This window comes from Arachis stenosperma, chromosome 4 (assembly GCF_014773155.1).
Source record: "Arachis stenosperma cultivar V10309 chromosome 4, arast.V10309.gnm1.PFL2, whole genome shotgun sequence".
Lineage (NCBI taxonomy): Eukaryota > Viridiplantae > Streptophyta > Magnoliopsida > Fabales > Fabaceae > Arachis > Arachis stenosperma.
Window position 1 is genome coordinate 119,551,025 of NC_080380.1, and position 6,848 is coordinate 119,557,872.

The 6,848-nt window shown below is 40.3% G+C and overlaps 1 non-coding gene across 1 annotated transcript; it reads left to right on the top strand.

The window, feature by feature from the left end:
- Positions 1–2,165: 2,165 nt before the first annotated feature.
- Positions 2,166–2,273, top strand: LOC130977581 (small nucleolar RNA R71). The gene has a single exon (XR_009085267.1). It is a non-coding gene; the product is annotated as a small nucleolar RNA R71 (small nucleolar RNA).
- Positions 2,274–6,848: the final 4,575 nt, after the last annotated feature.

Sequence of the window (6,848 nt, forward strand, 5' to 3'; positions counted from 1 at the left end):
TTGGTGGGGGTCCTGTGGGGTCCACAGATCCTGTGGTGTCAAGGAAAAGTCATCCCTGCACCAAATGTTGCTCAAAATCACGTTTTGAGTCATTTCTGGCGTTAAACGCCGGGCTGGTGCCCATTCCTGGCGTTTAACGCCAGGTTCTTGCCCTTTTCTGGCGTTTAACGCCAGCCTGGTGCCCTTTTCTGGCGTTAAACGCCCAGAATGGTGCCAGACTGGGCGTTAAACGCCCAACAGCTAACCTCACTGGCGTTTAAACGCCAGCAACATCTTCCTCCAGGGTGTGCTATTTTTCTTCCTGTTTTTCATTTTGTTTTTGCTTTTTTCATTGATTTTCTGACTTCTTATGATCATCAACCTACAAAAAAGATAAAATAACAAAAGGAAATAGTTAATTATAAAACATTGGGTTGCCTCCCAACAAGCGCTTCTTTAATGTCAATAGCTTGACAGAGGGCTCTTATGGAGCCTCACAGGTACTCAGAGCAATGTGGGAACCTCCCAACACCAAACTTAGAGTTTGAATGTGGGGGTTCAACACCAAACTTAGAGTTTGGTTGTGGCCTCCCAACACCAAACTTAGAGTTTGACTGTGGGGGCTCTATTTGTCTGTGATTTGAGGGAAGCTCTTCAAGCTTCCTCTCCATGGTGACAGAGGGATATCCTTGAGCCTTAAACACCAAGGATTTTTCATTCACTTGAATGATCAGTTCACCTCTATCAACATCAATCACAGCCTTTGCTGTGGCTAGGAAGGGTCTGCCAAGGATGATGGATTCATCCATGCACTTCCCAGTCTCTAGGACTATGAAATCAGTAGGGATGTAATGGTCTTCAACTTTTACCAAAACATTCTCTACAAGTCCATGAGCTTGTTTTCTTGAGTTGTTTGCCATCTCCAATGAGATTCTTGCAGCCTGTACCTCAAAGATCCCTAGCTTCTCCATTACAGAGAGAGGCATGAGGTTTACACTTGACCCTAAGTCACACAGAGCTTTCTTGAAGGTCATGGTGCCTATGGTACAAGGTAGTGAAAACTTCCCAGGATCTTGTCTCTTTTGAGGTAATTTCTGCCTAGACAAGTCATCCAGTTCTTTGGTGAGCAAGGGAGGTTCATCTTCCCAAGTCTCATTTCCAAATAACTTGTCATTTAGCTTCATGATTGCTCCAAGGTATTTAGCAACTTGCTCTTCAGTGACATACTCATCCTCTTCAGAGGAGGAATACTCATCAGAGCTCATGAATGGCAGAAGTAATTCCAATGGAATCTCTATGGTCTCATTTTGAGCCTCAGATTCCCATGGTTCCTCATTGGGGAACTCAGAGGAGGTTGGTGCACGCCCATTGAGGTTTTCCTCAGTGGCGTCCACCTCCTCTCTTTCCTCTCCATATTCGGCCATGGTTATGGCTTTGCACTCTCCTTTTGGATTTTCTTCTGTATTACTTGGGAGAGTACTAGGAGGGAGTTCAGTAACTTTCTTGCTCAGCTGTCCCACTTGTGCCTCCAAATTTCTGATGGAGGACCTTGTTTCAGTCATGAAACTTTGAGTGGTTTTGATTAGATCAGAGACCATGGTTGCTAAGTCAGAGGGGTTCTGCTTAGAACTCTCTGTCTATTGCTGAGAAGATGATGGAAAAGGCTTGGCATTGCTAAACCTGTTTCTTCCACCATTATTATTATTATTGAAACCTTGTTGAGGTCTCTCTTGATTCTTCCATGAGAAATTTGGGTGATTTCTCCATGAAGAATTATAGGTGTTTCCATAGGGTTCTCCTAAGTAATTCACCTCTTCCATTGAAGGTTTCTCAGGATCATAAGCTTCTTCCTCAGATGAAGCATCCTTAGTACTGCCAGGTGCATTTTGCATTCCAGACAAACTTTGAGAAATCAAATTGACTTGTTGAGTCAATATCTTATTCTGAGCCAGTATGGCATTCAGAGCATCAATCTCAAGAACTCCTTTCTTCTGACTTGTCCCATTGTTCACAGGATTCCTTTCAGAAGTGTACATGAATTGGTTATTTGCAACCATTTCAATTAGTTCTTGAGCTTCTGTAGGCGTCTTCTTCAGATGAAGAGATCCTCCAGCAGAGCTATCCAAAGACATCTTGGATAGTTCAGAAAGACCATCATAGAAAATACCTATGATGCTCCATTCAGAAAGCATGTCTGAGGGACATTTTCTGATTAATTGTTTGTATCTTTCCCAAGCTTCATAGAGGGATTCTCCATCCTTCTGTCTGAAGGTTTGGACTTCCACTCTAAGCTTACTCCATTTTTGAGGTGGAAAGAACTTTGCCAAGAAGGCATTGACTAGCTTTTCCCAAGAGTCCAGGCTATCTTTAGGTTGTGAGTCCAACCATATTCTAGCTCTGTCTCTTACAGCAAAAGGGAATAGCATCAGTCTGTAGACCTCAGGGTCAACCCCATTAGTCTTGACTGTGTCACAGATTTGCAAGAACTCAGCTAAAAACTGATGAGGATCTTCCATTGGAAGTCCATGGAATTTGCAATTCTGTTGCATTAGAGAAACTAATTGAGGCTTAAGCTCAAAGTTGTTTGCTCCAATGGCAGGGATAGAGATGCTTCTCCCATAGAAGTCGGGAGTAGGTGCAGTAAAGTCACCCAGCACCTTCCTTGCATTGTTGGCATTGTTGTTGTTTTCGGCTGCCATGTGTTCTTCTTCTTTGAAGAATTCGGTCAGGTCCTCTAAAGAGAGTTGTGCTTTGGCTTCTCTTAGCTTTCTCTTCAAGGTCCTTTCAAGTTCAGGGTCAGCTTCAACAAGAATGCCCTTGTCTTTGCTCCTGCTCATATGAAAGAGAAGAGAACAAGAAAATATGGAATCCTCTATGTCACAGTATAGAGATTCCTTGAGGTGTCAGAGGAAGAAAAATGGAAGACAGAGGTAGAAAATTCGAACTTATCAAAGAAGATGGAGTTCGAATTTTGCATTAAGGAATAGTGTTAGTCCATAAATAGAAGGATGTGAGAAGAAGGGAAGTAATTTTCGAAAATTAAGTGAAAGATTTTGAAAACATTTTTGAAAAACATTTAATTGATTTTCGAAAATAAGAGTTGAAAAGAAATCAAGTAATTTTTGAAAAAGATTTTGAAATTAAAAAAAAATTGATTGAAAACTATTTTGAAAAAGATGTGATTAAAAAGATTTGATTGAAAAGTTATGGTTTTAAAAAGATATGATTGAAAAGATATGATTTGAAAACAATTTTAAAAAGATTTGATTTTTTAAAATTAATGACTTGCCTAACAAGAAAAGATATGATTCAAACATTAAACCTTTCTCAACAGAAAAGGCAACACACTTAAAATGTTCAATCAAATCATTAATTGTTAGTAAGTATCTTTGAAAAAGGAAAGAAATTGATTTTGAAAACATTTGATTGAAAAGATATGATTTGAAAAAGATTTGATTTTGAAAAACTTTGAAAACTTGAAAAAAAAATTTGATTTTGAAAACAAAATCCTCCCCTTGTGCCATCCTGGCGTTAAACGCCCAGAATGGTGCACATTCTGGCGTTTAACGCCCAAACTACTACCCTTTTGGGCGTTAAACGCCCAGCCAGGCACCCTGGCTAGCGTTTAAACGCCAGTCTGTCTTCTTCACTGGGCATTTTTGAATGCCCAGCTTTTTCTGTGTGATTCCTCTGCAGTATGTTCTGAATCTTCAATTCTTTGTATTATTGACTTGAAAAGACACAAATTAAAAATATTTTTGGATTTTTTTAATAATCAAAATGCGACTAAAATCAAATAACAATGCATGCAAGACACCAAACTTAGCAGTTTGTATACTACTGACATTAATGAGAATGCATATGAGACACACAAAACACTCAAGTCAATTGAATTCAAAGATTAGAACACGAAAATCATCAAGAATTACTTGAAAATCCTTAAGACACATGAATGAATGCATGTAATTGACACCAAACTTAAGATGAGACTAGTGTCTCAACAAGAAACATAACATATTTTTGGTTTTTTTTTTTATGATTTTTTTGAATTTTTTTGTGTTTTTCGAAAATTAAGTGGAAAGAAGATATCAAAATTCTTAATGAGAATTCCAGGAATCAGTGCAATGCTAGTCTAAGACTCCGGTCCAGGAATTAGACATGGCTTCACAGCCAGTCAAGCTTTCAAAGAAAGCTTCGGTCCAAAACACTAGACATGGCCAAAGGCCAGCCAAGCCTTAGCAGATCACTGCTCCAAAAGCAAGATTGATAAAAATCAACAAGCTCTTGTGATGATAAGTTGAAACCTCGGTCCAATAAGATTAGACATGGCTTCTCAGCCAGCCAGACTTCAACAAATCATCATGAAACTCTAGAATTCATCTTCAAGAATTTCGAAAAAAATACCTAATCTAAGCAACAAGATGAACCGTCAGTTGTCCAATCTGAACAATCTCAGGCATTGTTACCAAAAGCTTGCTCAAAACTTGAACAATCCCCGGTAACGGCGCCAAAAACTTGGTGCGCGAAATTGTGAACAATACTTTTCACAACTCTCATAATCCCCGGTCATGAACTCCAAAAACTTGGTAGTTCAATTCCATGGCATTACACAACTTCGCACAACTAACCAGCAAGTGCACTGGGTCGTCCAAGTAATACCTTACGTGAGTAAGGGTCGATCCCACGGAGATTGTTGCTATGAAGCAAGCTATGGTCATCTTGTAAATCTTAGTCAGGCAGACTCAAATGGATATGATGATGAACGAAAATAACATAAAAGATAAAGATAGAGATACTTATGTAATTCATTGGTAGGAACTTCAGATAAGCGCATGAAGATGCCTTCCCTTCCGTCTCTCTGCTTTCCTACTGTCTTCATCCAATCCTTCTTACTCCTTTCCATGGCAAGCTTATGCAAGGGTTTCACCGTTGTCAGTGGCTACCTCCCATCCTCTCATTGGAAATGTTCAACGCACCCTGTCACGGCACGGCTATCCATCTGTCGGTTCTCAATCAGGCCGGAATAGAATCCAGTGATTCTTTTGCGTCTGTCACTAACGCCCCGCCCTCAGGAGTTTGAAGCACGTCACAGTCATTCAGTCATTGAATCCTACTCAGAATACCACAGATAAGGTTAGACCTTCCGGATTCTCTTGAATGCCGCCATCAGTTCTCGCCTATACCACGAAGACTCTGATCTCACGGAATGGCTGGCTCGTTTGTCAGGCGAGCACTCGGTTGTCAGGCGATCAACCATGCATCGTGTTATCAGGAATCCAAGAGATATTCACTGGAGCTTTGATTGCTTGTAGAACAAGAGTGGTTGTCAGTCACCTTGTTCATGAGTGAGAATGATGATGAGTGTCACGGATCATCACATTCATCAAGTTGAAGAACAAGTGATATCTTGGACAAAGAACAAGCGGAATTGAATAGAAGAACAATAGTAATTGCATTAATACTCGAGGTACAGCAGAGCTCCACACCTTAATCTATGGTGTGTAGAAACTCCACCGTTGAAAATACATAAGCATAAGGTCTAGGCATGGCCGTGAGGCCAGCCTCCCAATGATCTAAGATAGCATAAAACGAAGATAGCTACCAAAGTCTTCTATAAAAATACAATAGTAAAAGGTCCTACTTATAGAAAACTAGTAGCCTAAGGTGTACAAAGATGAGTAAATGACATAAAAATCCACTTCCGGGCCCACTTGGTGTGTGCTTGGGCTGAGCAATGAAGCATTTTCGTGTAGAGACTCTTCTTGGAGTTAAACGCCAGCTTTTATGCCAGTTTGGGCGTTTAACTCCCGTTTGGGTGCCAGTTCTAGCGTTTAACGCTGGGATTTCTTGAGGTGACTTTGAACGCCGGTTTGGGCCATCAAATCTTGGGCAAAGTATGGACTATCATATATTGCTGGAAAGCCCAGGATGTCTACTTTCCAACGCCGTTGAGAGCGCGCCAATTGGGCTTCTGTAGCTCCAGAAAATCCACTTCGAGTGCAGGGAGGTCAGAATCCAACAGCATCTGCAGTCCTTTTCAGTCTCTGAATCAGATTTTTGTTCAGGTCCCTCAATTTCAGCCAGAAAATACCTGAAATCACAGAAAAACACACAAACTCATAGTAAAGTCCAGAAAAGTGAATTTTAACTAAAAACTAATAAAAATATACTAAGAACTCAACTAAAACTACCAAAAACATACTAAAAACAATGCCAAAAAGTGTATAAATTATCCGCTCATCACATGATCAGAAAATTAGTAAGAATTCAATAAAAATCAAATAAGTAAGAAAACTAATACTACAAAAAATAACTAAGAATGAAAAGGAACGATCATACCACGGTGGGTTGTCTTCCACCAAGCACTTTTAGTTAAAGTCCTTAAGTTGGACATGTGGTGAGCTCCTTGTCATGGTGGCTTGTGCTTATACTGATCCAGGAATCTCCATCAATGTTTGTAATTCCAATGGCCACCGGGATCCCAAGCTAGGCGCATAACGCCTTCGAGCAAGTTGAAGCAAGTGACAAGGCCCCAAGAGTGTTGATTGTGGAAATGAATTCCAGGGTCCCAAACCTTGCTTTTACACCCGTCTTCTTGTGGATCACCATTGTTCTCACTGGGTGGCAAGCAATCTGAATTCTCACAGAGACATCCAAATAACCTTCTAGACCCATTTAAGTGATCTCTACACCAATCTTTGTACTTCAATTTGGAACATGCAACCATATTGACCCTTGCTTGATAACTCTTGCCACTAACCATCTTCCTCTTACTCTTAGTGCCACAAAAATCTCTAAGTTGACCATCCATCTCTAGTAGCCCATATTCAAGTGGGAAAGTAAAGGTTAAGGATAGAAATTTTACCCAC